Source organism: Ixodes scapularis, unplaced genomic scaffold (assembly GCF_016920785.2).
Source record: "Ixodes scapularis isolate PalLabHiFi unplaced genomic scaffold, ASM1692078v2 PGA_scaffold12__126_contigs__length_90152505, whole genome shotgun sequence".
Classification (NCBI taxonomy): Eukaryota; Metazoa; Arthropoda; class Arachnida; order Ixodida; family Ixodidae; genus Ixodes; species Ixodes scapularis.
Genome location: NW_024609838.1, coordinates 56,053,927 through 56,069,234, shown reverse-complemented (window position 1 = coordinate 56,069,234; position 15,308 = coordinate 56,053,927). Strand labels below are relative to the sequence as shown.

Below are 15,308 nucleotides of genomic sequence, written 5' to 3'. Positions count from 1 at the left end.
AAGAGAGGGACTGCCTCATTCTGAGGAAAGATGTGAGTGGTAGCATTTTCTTTTCAAGCCTGAACTACTCCAGGTCAGAGTTCTTTCTAGCACTGCACCCAAAATGTAGTAAAGCATTTGTTGCTTTTCTTGTTGCATACAGCTATTTTGAGAGCTTAATCATTTTGACAGTATCTACAATCTTAAGCACTCTTGACTTCTTGGACCATTTCTTCTTTCCTTCGCACAATAACCTAAAATTGTTACCTGCCAATGCATGTTGCATTCAACCTATTTTTTTTTTCCTAAAGCAAATTGCTAAGCACTGAATGCTATCCACAATGGCACATTGTCAGAGTTTGTGGTTTTGCGAGGAGGAATATCTGATTAAAAATTGTTTAACCACAACGATGACAATTTATCATTCCTAAGTCCAGAATGTCTTAAAAAAACCACTAAAACAAAATTTTTTAGACAGCGTGGTTAGGGCGCATGTGTCAAAAAAGTAATTTTACGCGAAAAGAAAAAATATTCTTTAGAGCAATATTGATGGCGTGAGACGCAATTTATTTGATAGTCACCTCCTTTTCACTCGCTTTTTCTCAGCATTTCAGGGACGTGAAGGAGAGGTTGATCGGCTTTGCATTTTATTTTTTAAGCCTTGACGTTGGGGTGGAGAGAGTGTATGACCATCTCGTTGAGGTGGAAAGAATGTATGACTATTTTTCGATGTCATGAACTTTGCCCGCAGAAATTAAAATAAATATCACGCGATGAATATTGCTCTAAAAATATTTTCGCATAAATTTATTTTGTTTACGTGCGTGTCTCAACCAGACTGTATAAAAACAATTATGTCAGAGCAGTTCCCCAGATTAAACACCTGAGGAAGAGCTGGAGATGAACAGAGACAGAGAGAGATTGCAGGCAATGTTTCGTGAAAAGCCAGCCACCACCGTTGAATTCCTTACGCTCATGCGTTCAACATATTCATTGCAACGTAGAGACATTAACTCCGAAGCTATCCCAGTGAGGGAACTTCTGTGCATGGCCCTTCTTGTTCGTCCCTTCTGGTCTCTTCTGTCATTTTAGTGCCCATTGTTTTCAGTGGCCTTATAAGAATTAGTGGTTGTGGAAGTGGGGATTTGTTTCAACATAACCATGCGTCTTTCAATTTTTACAGCCATTCCTAACTGCTGCTGAACTCGAGGAGGACCTTCCACTTTTTCCATTATAGCACTGGGTATGTTTATGACTACATTGCATCATTATATGTACTACAAATTTGCCCTTTCCCCGAACTCAGTTCCAGAAGTTCAAGTTCTAATGTTACAACTTGTTATTAATGCAGAAATAGAATATAAATAAAAATGCTGTTTGGCGTTTTCGGTTTAAGGCAGTAAGAGTGGCAACTTAATTTTTGTAAATTCAGTTTTAAACGAGAAAGGTCAGTATTTCAGGCCACTATTGCAAGCCAAGAGGAGACGGGATATGTCGTCGCACTTGACTGAGTAGTCGACTATCTCACCTACGTAACTGTGAAGTGTTCTGTTGGTGGAGGGTCTGCAGGACAATACTCTTTAGGGAGTACTTAGGTTTGTCGTGGATGCAATCTGCATTCATTTTGTGGCTCAGTCCCTGTGCATCAAGTTGGTGTCGTCTTCTAAAAGCCAGATTTGGAGTTTTTTGTTGTTTGTCACGCCCTTTGATTTCCGCTGTTTCATTTTTAATGGGGAGGGGAGCTGTTTTAACACCTCCTCAAGCTTCTCTCTGGTTAGTGGGAAGCAGTTTTGATAATCCTATAGATATGAAGAGCAGAAAGGTGCCAATAGTTACGCTTATGAATTTCACGGTTTAGAATTTGTCGTCATCCTTACAAAGTGCTAACCAAGGTTATGTTTGTCATGTAGGGAAGTATTGCTGCGGATATATAATTCAGATATCTGTCTAATGTACTGCGTTTTGGAGCGACCTCATTGAAAAATGGAAGTAGTCAATGGGTATTCACCAAAAAAAAACCGGTAAGCTTTCATTTCTAAAATTGTTCGCCAATAAAACTGAACATGTATGTCCGATCTTGGAATACGCGGGGTGCGTATGGGAACCATACAGGAAGCAGCAGGTTGCGCAAATTGAACGGATACAGAATCTGGCACTTCGGTTTTTTTTTTCTGAGTATAGGCGCACCGAGTTAGTTACGGAAATGCGAAATGAAGTGCGGCTAGATTGTTTAGAGAAAAGAAGGAAAGTGTGTAGATTAAAGGAATTATACGCGGTTGCTAATGGCTTGACAAAGATTAACTCTGAAGTGTACCTTTTACCTTCAACATCACGCTCCAAAAGAACAAGCAATACTAAAGCCTACCAGTACAGAAATGATGTATTTAAATACTCTTTCTTTTGTCGGACTATTATTGAGTGGAACACCCTGCCTGAGCAAGTTGTCAATTGCTCGCCTCACATGGTGAGTGCATGATTGAGTTATTTCTGTGTGTTGTTTTTCCCCTCCTGTGTAGAACGACACGTCCACAGTATTTCAAATAAATAAATAAATAAATTTCCAAATAAACGAAAAAAAGTATGTCAAATCCTAGAACAAAGAAAACCTAAAAACACTGATATCTAAATATAAAGCAGGTCTCTGAGTTTAAATCAAATACAAATCATTTTAAGTGTTTCACATGTCTGTCAGACAATTCATGAAATCTACAATGGCTACCTATAGCCCATAGCGACAACACACATTTCCGAAGTTGCTAGAAGTGACAAATCATTCGATTTCTTTGCAATCAATAGAAGTATGTGCTAGATCTAACGATACAGCAAGTATCCATGCGAATGCGGTGGTCATGTGCAACTGGAGAGCGAGGGGCCTTCGAGGTTCCTGTTCAGTTTTGGTGGCACATGTCTCCCCTCCACTAACCAGTGAACATTTGCCTAGGTGCCTTCACAGCCCATCGTCTCCCTTTCTGTAGTAGAATTATGACTGTCCTACACTCAAGCAAGCTCACTCATAGTGGAGGGAAGGCAAATCGAGCCACGGATCTCATCTCCTGTCGGCAACAAGTAATGTTGTAAGTGTTTGGAATGTGGGGGGAAACCTGCAGTGAGGGTGGGAGGGACGAAGCTGGGCCCCTTCCCTTCTCCCATTTTGTTTTACAATTATTTGAAATGTCCACGATCTGGAGGTGCAGCCCAGCCCCATAGTTCCAATGCCTTGTCAGCAACTCTACTTATCTGAATGTTTACTATTTTCTCATTTTTTAAAACTTTTGTAGGGGATGATCTTTGGACTGCCCACGAGTACGCACTCAGCATTGATGCAGGCTCATGGTTCAGAAGATACCAGACGTCCCTACGGCATAGGCTGCACTCTTCGCGAGTCACTATTGCTTTAACATCTGCTACGCTGAAGGCCTGTCATCAACCCTTGAGTTCCTTCAGAGGTAATTTCCTGTTCTGTGATTTTGGGAATGTATGTGGATGCCCAGTTGGACTCCATACTTTTTATCTATATCATATCCAGGCTTATTTTTCCTATTGAAATAAAGCAAACACCTTGCACATTTACTCTCATGAAAGACATGGAGCCACAGTTGGTACCTTCCTTCTCATTGGTGAAAAAGAAGAGCACATATCTCGCTGCTTGGAAAGCTGTCCCAATTGCTTCCGCCAGCTCCAAACAACTATAGCTCCCACATCCTGCACCAATGCTGTACTTTTTATTGAAATTGCACCCGAGCAGAGTCCACAGATCGAGCGGAGTCAAACAGCTTCAATTGCATGTATGCATAGGCCAGTAGTTTTGGTATTTCATCAGGCAGCAGGACTGCATTGTAATAACAAAGCTCAGAAATAAATTTTTGTAAACATTTATGCACAAAGCTAACACAACCTCAACCTGGCATGTAAAGGTGAAATAAACAAGAAAATAAAAAATAGAGCTTATCTTTCAAACTGATTTGCCCCTTCTGACCATTAGATGTCATTTTAACGTGCCCATCTACAACGAAACAACTCCAGCAATATTGCATATTTTGATATGCTCCCGCTTCTCACTGTAACGTTTTTGTATACAAGCTTAGTGTTTGGCCCCACCTATTATAACTTGTGGGTCCTCAGGTTAGGAGAGCTGCAATAGGGGGGCATGAAGAGATGCATGCGGCTCAGGAGCCGCAGTTTGGTCCCTCCTGATATTTTCTTTACTAAATATTTGACTTTCTTCTAGTCTCTCCCTTCGGTCATGTATACATATGTAACACATATGACTAAATTGACTAACTTTTCAGGTTACCAACTTGGATGAAATGTTTCTTTTTTGGCACTGATGCTTATTGGAGAAGTTTCCTGAGCATGAACCCTGACCGTGGCACCAGAGCCAAGCGCTCCAAGTCGGAAGTGAACAAGAAAGTATTTAACCTGGTCAAGAAAATAGCAGAGCTGGAGTGGAATGTGTGAGGCTGTAAGTATGATTCACTACAGTGTTCACTTAATAAATGGGAAGCGGACATGAGACTCATTTTGAAGAGAAGCAGAAGAAGGTGAAATAATTCAATGAGCGTAAGGGTCCACTGTCACTAGAGAGGAAGAATAATTCTCAGAGATAGATAGATGCAGGGATACATTTATCACTAACGGAGAGTATGTGAAGGTTTTGTAACAGACCACTGTCGTAGCAAACTACAAGCATTACTCACTGGTATAGTGAGTTTGTCTGCCAGTGATGGATTTACAAAAGAAAACTTTCACTTCAATTTTTGCAAAAAAAAAATGAATTTGGCGCTTGATTAGTACTTCTCGTGAGTCGGCACCTTTATCAAATTATCTCTGCTGGATAGTAAAACAATGATATCACACAGCTTATTTTAGAGCAAAATTTCCGGCTGTAGACAGGTACCTGGAAAGGTTAGTTCGTGAAATATTGAAGGCAATTTTGCAACTGTTACCCGTCTGGGAGGGGATGTGATGAGGTAGTTTACAATAATGGTTCTTCATTGATTCTGGCGAATGAGTGTATAATCTATGAAACGTTTGAGTAAAGTTGCCTGAATTCTTTAATGCTGTGAAAAGGGGATGTCAGATTTCAACAAATAATGTGTTTTGCCAGTCGAGTTTCATGGCAAAGGCCAGTGACTAACACCCTGGACGGACTGACATGTCACACTGACAGATGCAAATAGCGAATAAATGCTGGTCACTTAGCCTTGACCCATGTCATCTAGTCGCCATTGTTCCAAAATTATTTTATGGCCTAGTTAATAAACATAAAACACCAAAGTAGTGCAAAAGACTCCTTAATTTTTAATTTTATTTTTATTTTCATTAGTTTATCACTTAAGATTTTTTCTTATTAGTTTTTATTATCTTTTTGTGATACATTTTTTTGTGGTTTTACTTTTTCTTTATTGTATTTTTTTCCTCTTCCTGTTATTTTAGCGTCAATGTTGTCTTTGTCTTCCTCTTCCCTCTCATAAAATGTCAGTTGTAGTAGTGCTCTGTCCTGTCTCATTCTTTCTGTGTTCGTCTTTTGCGCTCATCTTGTGCATCATTGTTCGCAGAATCCCACCCAGCTTGTTACCATTCTGGGAATAATGGGATCACATAACCATCACCAGTGTCTGGTCACCTGACCATACTGCAAATAGTGAATCGGTCATAGTCATATGGTCACATAACCACACACACCATACATCTGAGTGAGCCCAACACATTCTGACCTTTCATAGCTTTTGTGAGCATAATCAAGCTTGCCTAAATTTTTTCTTACATTTTTGTGATACTGCTCATGCCTACATTTCACCACACAATACTTCATCCCATTATTATAGAAAGCAATGAATAAGACCCTGCTTCATGGCTGGACCATCAGAGTGGGCTTGAGCCAATAATCAAAATTTATTGCTGCTCTGGGCAATATACTATTCAATTTTAATTTTGTAAAATTGATGCTGAGCTTTCAAGTTTGGGAATTTTTGGCATTATGTGTGGTTTGTCCAATCTAGTAAGCCTCCACCATTGGGTGCACTCTTAACCATACACTTGTGCACCACGAAGAGGTGGTACCCACAGGTTTCACACTGATTCTGCATATCTGGTCTCGCTGTAGCAGAGGCTCATGCTTGGGAAGGAAAGTTGTCATTTAAACATATGGTCCACATGTCTTTGAATAGACAGGGAAGTTGAGAAATGATAATCGGAAAATTCTAAGTTGGTGTAAGATTTCAAAAACCAAGTCGTTTGCTAGTACAGGGTCTCCTAAAAAGTTCACGGACTCACATGGCCCGCAAATTTGAACATGTATATTATTTAGTGCATGGATTAAATGATGGAGATGTTAGTATTGTTCATAACAGTGCGGGCATATCAAGTAGTAATATTTCTTGAACGGATATATTACTAGTTAAATTTCCTGTTAGAATAAACATAAAAATCTTTGTTAAATGCAATTGTTGTGAAAAACTATATTACATAATTTTTGACCCTGAACTTGACACTAGTGGTAACACAGGGGTGGGAAAGGAAAGCAGGCATTGTCTTCTAGTTTTGACAGGCAAACAGATGTATCTTAATGCAGTATTCACAACAGAATGAATAGGAAGTGTGCTTTCGAAATCCAAAACTTCCTTTTGTTGCTTGAAAATATATTTTTGGCTGGCCCAGAAGGTGCTCCGAAATTACTCTGACCGTTTACATCACATCAGCACTAGCTTGGAGTTACTTTGCTTGATTTTTTCAGTCTGTGGTTTTCTACTCATTCTGTTCTGTTTGAATATGTCTGTTGAAGGTCGGTCATCTTATGTGGGAACGAGGCATGCAACATGGGGCTCGGGCTCATTCAACACAAGGTCTTGGCACCAGGAAGATTTCAGCAGCCATAAGCAATGGCACTTGGGTCTAAATTTGGTGAGTATGATAATAATCGAGCACCCAGCTGCTTGTGTGGAAAAAAAAGTAGTAAGTAGAGACAGTAAATGCAAGTGCGGAAAAACTATACTCGTCTTTATCTCCAGGACTTCTGTTGCAACTCAAGAACAGGAGGAGACGGACCTTTTCTACGTGGAGGATCTTTAAATAATAAATAATTCGTACACTCTTGTGAAATGTAAACAGGCCCAATCTATCTATTGCCGTGGTCTGCATCATCATTTCATAGGTCGCACATGAAATCGGTCGGCTGCTCTAGACGAGGGTGTCTACAATTTTCGCACAGTGCATATTACAGCCCAAAGTGCTTCCTCGAGGGCTTGTGCACATATCCAGCTGATTGTTCCTTTCTGCCCGTGACCGCCTTTGCATGGTTAATCAGAAGTATTCTGAGGAACTTGTTGCAAATTAAACCAGCCAAGCGCTTTGAGTGACTGTTGTCAATGTCCTCTGGGCAACTTAGGATTGGCGCGTCTTCAACATAAGGTGCAATGAATTGCACCTTTTCTAGTTGCAGAACTTCGTGCACATTTTTACACGGAAGGTACTTAACGGCCTTTAAAAAAAAGTGAAAGCCGTTTACAACTCCCTATAACACCGAATTAGAGCGCAGCTCTTGAGGAGGAGGAGGGAAGGGTACGGGGGGGTGAAGTGACCTGGGGGGGTCACGTGACCTTGGGGGTCACGTGACGATCCTGATGATGTCATCAGTGACGTCACTGATGACGTCATCAGTGATGATGATGATGACGATGTGGATGCCGGTGACGTCATCAGTGACGTAACTGATGACGTCATCAGTGATGATGACGATGACGATGCGGATGCCGGTGAGGTCATCAGTGACGTCACTGATGACGTCATCAGTGATGATGACGATGACGATGCGGATGCCGGTGACGTCATCAGTGACGATGACGTCATCGGGGAGGTCACGTGACCCTGGCGGGTGGTCACGTGACCTCGGGGGGGGGTCACGTGACCTCGGGGGGGTCACGTGACCTTGGGTGTCACGTGACCCAAGGTCACGTGACCCTGGGGGAGGGGTCACGTGACCTTGGGGTGACCTTGGGATGACCTTGAGGGTCGCGTGAACTTGGGGTGACCTTGGTTACGCCGACGCCGACGCCGCTCAAGCCGTGAACGGGCCCCTAAGAGCTGCGCTCTAAAAAATAAGGGGAAACTTATGCTCGACTTTAATGTATGACACGATAGCGGGAGGGCAAGGGATGGAGGAGGAGAGGGGAGGTGGGGGCAAGGGCAGGGAGGGCAGCAGTGGGGAGGGGGGAAATCCTATGATCCCTTGCATGCACAAGGGATCGTGGCGCAAAACATCGAGGGGATTTCTCGACATGCCGACGCAGGACGCCGGTTCTTTTGCTGCATTAACACTATTGGGTTGAAACATAACTTACCGAGCCTCACTTAAAACTCAAGCATTTCTTTACTACGCTGCCTATAATTACATGAAAAAATGTCTATGTGATGCTAGAAATGAGACATGGTTAGCATGCAGTCATATATTTTAAGAGAAATGATGCCACTCTAGGTATAGTGCATCTTATACATGGCAAATGTAGGTCGATGAAATGAGAAGCATGTCAGTGGCAGCTGGATCACAAGCTGCCCATGTTTATTTTGGATATCATCTCAAATTGAAGTGCTGAGCACACTGCTTTAACCATTTGTTTATCTGAAGGGACACTAGGCAATGTGCACAGAGATTCCATTGCCAGCTAAGCCTGACGTTCGCAGCTCGCCCTAATGCAACCGGCCACGACTATTCATATCTCTTATGGTGTGAACATGTCAGAGAAAGATTAATGATGCCTTTTCATTACTGCCCGGTGGCAAGCGAATTGCAGTCTTTGGGGGGGGGGGGAAAGACTAGTTCTATGTTAGTGCCAACAAGAGCCAACCAGCTTAACTATCGATGAAGAGGAGGAGTAAATTTCTATGTGTGCTGTTTAATTAATATCAACCCCTGATTTTGAAAACAAACTCACTCAGCTCTTAAGCTGAAAAATGTCTAGTAAGTGAATAGTAGACTTTCCCATAAAATAGCTGTATTTTTGTGCAGCACTCTCTGCCAAACTTTGTGCATATCCTCTCATTCATTTTCCCAGGTATAAAGGGGCTGTGCTGGGATACTGAAATGATATTCGAGAAAACCAGAATACATGTACTACATGGCTGATATATAGCTACTGAGATATAATGAAGTTTGACTTGATTAGGAGAAGCTAAGCTAGAGGGGGGTTCAGTTGTCACATGAAGCTTCTTTCAAACATTGTAAGAAATATCAGCATCATTAGTTTCTTTGCACAGTGAATAAAGCGCGGCTAGCATTATACAACATATCTGTTAAATTGCTTCTATTTTGGCACATTTATATATGTCATATTGATAACTGGTTTCTTTCTATTCCAGATCAGAGGGCATATGGACCTGGGTCCTCATCATCCAAGTAAATAAATGTTCTGTTTTTATTTCTATCCTACACATAATTTATGCTGTGTTCTGGCTTTCTTGCATTTGCATTTACATACACAACGATCGCATTGCAGACATGAAGACCACACTACAATTACAATAAACAGCATGCCACATATATTACAGGCACGAAATGACTAACCTAAGGAGACTTCGTGACCCACTGTTTGATTCATTGTCTGTTGACCAGTAGTAGGAAGTAAATCGAAGCAGCAAAACATGTGCGTTGAAACGCTAAGCATGTCGTACAATGCGGTGGGAAGATGATAGAATCCGACAATGCTTACTTTTGTCGCATTTTGCATACTTTCTGACGTGTTGTACGAAGTGCTAGCGCTTCATTGTGCCAGAATTTTGCACCTTCAATTTACTTCTTACGATGGCCAACTGGCAGTGAAGTAAACGGTCAACAATTTTACGGTGACCATTAAATTAGCAGTCAGTTGACCGGCAAATAAACAGCCACCATGCCGTGATCTTACCGGCAGTCAGTAAATCTCGTTTACGATCTGTTCAGCATCGCCCCGTAAAATTAACGGTATCTTTTTTTACTGCGACCGTTTAATTTACTGGGAGATGACAGTCAGGCAGTAAATTTGAATTTACGGTCAGCCGTACAAATTACGAGAAGTTGCTGGCAGCCAGCATGCCAGTCAACTTACCGTAATTTTGACGGCCCATTTTTTACAGTGTATTTATTCGAATATAAGGCGATCACGAATATAAGGCGAGGGGGCCGTTGAATGACCCAAGAAAAAAAAATCATATTGCTATACTGAGCTTCGAATATAAGGCGGGGTATGACTTTGAGATTACAGATTTTGGAAAAAACCTCGCCTGATATTCAAATAATTACGGTATTAACTAAGTGCAAATCAATTACCTGGCAGGCATTAAATTTTTCAGGAGGCTGGGTCGACTCCGGATTAACTTGAAGGAGTCGATGCGTAATAGGACAATACAAACAAAAATATGCCTTAGAATTCATTTTGCACCCCCCAAATGATGTGTTTTTAAGTAAGATACACAATATTCTTGATTCAGAAAGTGCCTCAGCTGCACAAATGCATATGCAGTAAGGGTACTCGCCAAGCCTATCCTACTCAGCTCTGTGCAGGTTAAGCTAAGTCAGAGCATAAACGTACAAGCTCACTGACACCACGAGAAAGGCAGGGAGAAGTCTCCGTTGTTTCACCACGAGCCCGTCTGCCACCTTCGATGACATTTCAGCGCCTCATGAGCCTGGAGCAAGCACATCTGTCCAAAGCGGGGTGAAAAGCACAAACACGTGCTGGAGGACGCCCAGCCATTCTCTTTTTGTCATCGGCTATACTACATATTTTTAGTATGACATATTTTTAAGTGAGAAAAAGTATTGCAAATAGGCAGTCCACCTTTGACCATAGTACAGAATTCTTATAAAGATAACAACAGTTGCCATTCACCATTTTCCAAATAAGTGTTCCGCCTATCGGAACATCTATACATGTGGTGCGTGAGTGGGTTCTGGACTGAGAGGCTAGAAAACGAAGCGCTCACAAGGCTTGTTTGGCCCTTCCAACCATGAGGGTACATTCTCCGCTAATCCCAGATTTTTAGACAAAATGATTTAGAATGAGCAAATCTTGTCTGCGCCCGAGGTAGAACATTGAATTGCGATTCCCCCATATTGTGCAAACCATCCTTCAAACTGCGGTACCATCTCCAAATGAACTATGCTGTGCTGCAGCACGCGTCCACCCTGGCTGCTTCAGAGGAAAACCACTGCTCGTGTCGAAGACGACATCCCACAATGTACAGGCACCAGTGTTTAACAGAGTAAAATAAAATTGATATCATTCAATAGACACAGATAGGCTCAAAAAGTGTCGACACCATGATTGTTGTTGTTAGTTTTACTCTTGCATACAAACAAAAGTCACTTCCTCTTTCCTCCGATGTACAGTAAAACCGTCGTCCCTATTTCTTCTCGAATCAGTCACAGGGGACATAATCGCAGCCAGTAAATTCCGCAAAACTAAAGGCCACGAAAATTAAAGGTTTGCCAACATTAAGGGGTTTACTGTTTTTCCGTGTGACATATGATGTTAACGTCTCAAGGAGGCTGAAGGTATTGGTTTAAGAAAACAATTACCTATGAAAAAAATGCCCTTCTCCAGGTTAGGCACGCGAGGTTCTTTTGCACTACCTATAGGGTAGAGTTTGTTTTGGCAGAGCTTTTGGCAAAACGGAGTCACAAAAGTAACTATACTTGGCGTAAACTATTTTGTGCTGCATTCTAAAGCTAGAGTAGATTCCACAGTGCTTCAGCACAGCACTGTTTGTTCCGAGAGCATATGTGGTTTAGTGTTGCATCCCATTTGTATGATCCTAAAGAATTTAGCACTGAAAGTGTTGGAGCACTCCAAATAATAACAGCCGACTGTAGAAGCATTGAGAGATGCACACATGCGAAGTGTGCATTTCCTAAAAGTGGACTTGAGCAAAGGTAAAAACGATATGTATACTTACGGCGGCCATACTTGCCTTTCCCAAGTAGGGCCACTTTTCCCTCGGTAGCACCATCCAGTAAGAAGCACCAGCAACACGCCCATGAGACGCCGCCGACTCCTGGATTGAATGACGACCCGCCTGTGTTTTTGAAAGGAGATCCGGAACACTGCTTTAGGCCAGTGTTGTATCTGGTGGGCCAGGGACTAAAAGTAAAAATTAACAAATTTTTCTGAAGCGCTACATTCCTATAGGATAGCAGTATTTTTTTTAAGGCCAGTGATGCGTTTTAATTAAACACAAATGGTTGGTTTATATGATGAGCCAGCAGCTCCTATTTTGCTTAAGTGTAACGAAGTGTCTAACGTTACGTCCCCCGAAATAAAAATTAAAGTTACGCCCAACGTAACTGTCAAGCATTCGATTTACGTCCGACGTAAGCCAAAATAAAAATTGAAGTTACCGTGTTTACTCGAAAATAAGTCGAACCCTATTTATTGGACCGACCGAGAATAAAAACAACTAATTTAAAAATAGGTCGACCTTTTTTTTATTTTTAAGAACAGAGGACATTTGGGCAAGAGAAAGAAGCAAACCTTTATTTACATCACTCTCACCTAAATCACGGGGCGATGCCAAAAACTTAATCACCGGCAGAACTTCTGGACATGTCATCGGCGTCCGAAGCTTCGTCAGCTTGGTAGACATCCTCGCAAATTTGCAACAATACTTCACTGACACCGTTGTAAAATGACAACAAGAAGAAACGAAAGAAGGTGCGAAGCGACGAAAGACAAACTACAAAGACGCAAGCAGAGCCACCGCGTCGCCATGAGCAACACGCCAGCCGAGCGTTGGCCGAGCCGCCTCAAGCAACAAAAAGTAACCTCCGTTCTTTTTTTTTTTTTTTTGCGCGTTTGCAAGGTTGGGGGGCAAATTCATGGCGCATCGCGTTCCTCTCCTTCCCCGTTGCCCAGCAAGGGGAACGCTAGTGGCTAGAGGCGCGATGGCGAAACCCGACGCCCGAGGTATGCGCGCGATAGCGGCACCGCCCACCGCGGGTGGGCCATTTCGGTTGTTTTCGTGCACAAAAAGCTCCTTGAAACAAGAATGGGCGCGGCTCTAAGGCAATGCCAGATCGGTCACTCGATAGCTTCAACCCAAGCAGCACATTATGACCAGCTCACGCTTGAACCTGACTGGGCAGCCGGGGAAGTTTCACTGGGCCTAGATTGTTTTGCCCCATGGGGCTAGGCAGCCCGATCCTGGTATACCAGTATACCTGTATAGCCATGGACTGGCTCTCCGCTGGAATTACGGCCTGGGCCAGGCTGGCAGTTCCGTGGTCAGCCAAGCTTGTCAAAACGTTCTAAATGCAGCCTGGGCCATGCTGGCAGTTGAGTGGTCTGTCAAGCTTGGCAAAACGGTGTAAATGCAGTGTGGGCCAGGGTGGGAGTTCTTTAATCATTCAATCTTGGCTATACGAAGAATTTACAGACTACTCCCAACGAAGCCTATGTTGTCATTCAAATGTTGTTTTTGTGGAATATAGCCCAGCAACATCTGCGATTTTCGGTGCTGTGAGCAGAAAAAACTGGTTGCGACTTTGTTTGGGATTTAGTGCCTCACGAATAATAAAGCTGCTCAGTGATTTTTGTGCGAGCTGTTGTATTTATTGTGTGGTCGGCATGCAAATGAAGCTGCTAAATTGAATCAAGTTCGATACAGTCCCTTATATTTATTGTTCAGTACAGGGTGCTGGCTTATGCCCGAGTCTGACTACAGCGACGAACAGAAACAGACAGCGACAAGCCTCAAACGTGAAGTGCCGTTCACACATATGCAACTGACTAAGACCGAGAGGGACCAGACCGGTTTTTACGCCTCTTGCGACATCTGAGGACCGGATGCGCTGCAGCGGAGCTGATCTTAAGACATCAGAAGAAGCTTAAAACTCGGTCTGGTCTCTCTCGGTCTTACTCGGTTGCATATCCGTGGACGGCGCTTTAGTCTTTCGCGATTTGACAGGCTTTGTAGAATAAAAAAAAATATGCTTAAGCTCAAGCACCATGCACACGAGGATATATTGCCGCGCGCGCTGGCCAAGTAGGCAGCGCGCGCGTGGCCTAATGGTTATCGCGCCTGCCTCCCACGCGAAAAGATAGGGTTCGAATCCTGATAGCGACGTGTTTACTCGTGTAACTTAGTGTTCTGGAGAATTCGAGAATCATGTTGCTTGTTCCAGGCCCGAATGTTCTGCGCGTCGAAGTTTCTACGCCGATTATTCCAGAAGACCACGCATGTACATAAGGGGCTCCGCGTGGCGAGCCGCAGTCAGTTTTCGCCCCAGCGTTCGTCTCCGCTGCTACCCCGACTTCGACGCCCGCGACGCTCTATTATTATAATCTTTTGCACTCTTTTATTCTTGGCACAAGTTCGCCACATTAAACGTTTATTCCTTCCTGTTTATTTCTTGTTTATTGGTCACTACCCGTGACATTTTGGTGGAGGTGCGGGGTACCGCATGCCCGTGCAGCGTTCCCCTCCCAGGGTCCGCAGTGCAAGCCCGATTCCAAGCCCGGTGAGAAGATCACTCAACGCGGAACCTGAAACTCGGACCAGTCGCCGTACCCAAGATCTACACCCGGAATACGGACTTCTGCCACCCCGGACCAGGCAGCCAACGAGGCCGACGATGGACAAGCAGTCGTCGCAGAACCCGTCCACCGCCGCCGTCGTATACCTTCCCGTCGCACCCCGAACCCCCACGCCATTCCTCGGGGAGGTCCACAAGGACGTCGAAGATTGGCTGCAATTTTACGAACGAGTTGCTCGCCATAACACATGGACTCCGGAGCAGTGCCTTCAGAACGTTTACTTCGCTCTGGAAGGCACGGCACGCACCTGGTTCGAGAACCACGAAGCGTCGATTTCGTCGTGGGAAGAATTCCAGGCCGAGCTGCGACGCACCTTTGCCAACCAGCACCGACGACAGCGTGCCGAAGAACTCCTGCGATGAGAACCCAAGGGCCGACCGAAAGCGTCACGAGCTTCGTCGAAGACGTTCTCCACATGATGAATCGGGCCGACCCAAACGCTCCCGAAGAGAAAAAGCTCCGGGTCTTGATGCGCGGCGTCAAGGAAAACATTTTCGGAGGCCTTGTTCGGAGCCCGCCTACCACCGTCGAAGGTTTCATCACAGAAGCCACCAACATCGAACGTGCCCTTCAAGCACGCGCCGCCCACTATCACCGAGTCCCCGGCGTCGCTGACTTTTCACCTTCCGGCTACAACCCCACGGACATCCGCGAGATAATCCGGGACGCCGTGCGGGAGGAAATCAGGAAGCTGCTACCTGCTGCCACAAGCCCGGCTACGCCCACAGTCGCTGAAATTGTCCGGGAAGAAATTCAGCAGGCGCT

At 43.9% G+C, this 15,308-nt stretch overlaps 1 long non-coding RNA gene across 1 annotated transcript; it reads left to right on the top strand.

The window, feature by feature from the left end:
* The first annotated feature begins 4,406 nt into the window (after window positions 1-4,406).
* LOC121835278 lies at window positions 4,407-9,397 on the top strand. The gene is made up of 3 exons (XR_006077520.1): window positions 4,407-4,441; window positions 6,764-6,882; window positions 9,334-9,397. It is a non-coding gene; the product is annotated as an uncharacterized LOC121835278 (long non-coding RNA).
* The last annotated feature ends 5,911 nt before the right edge of the window (window positions 9,398-15,308 follow it).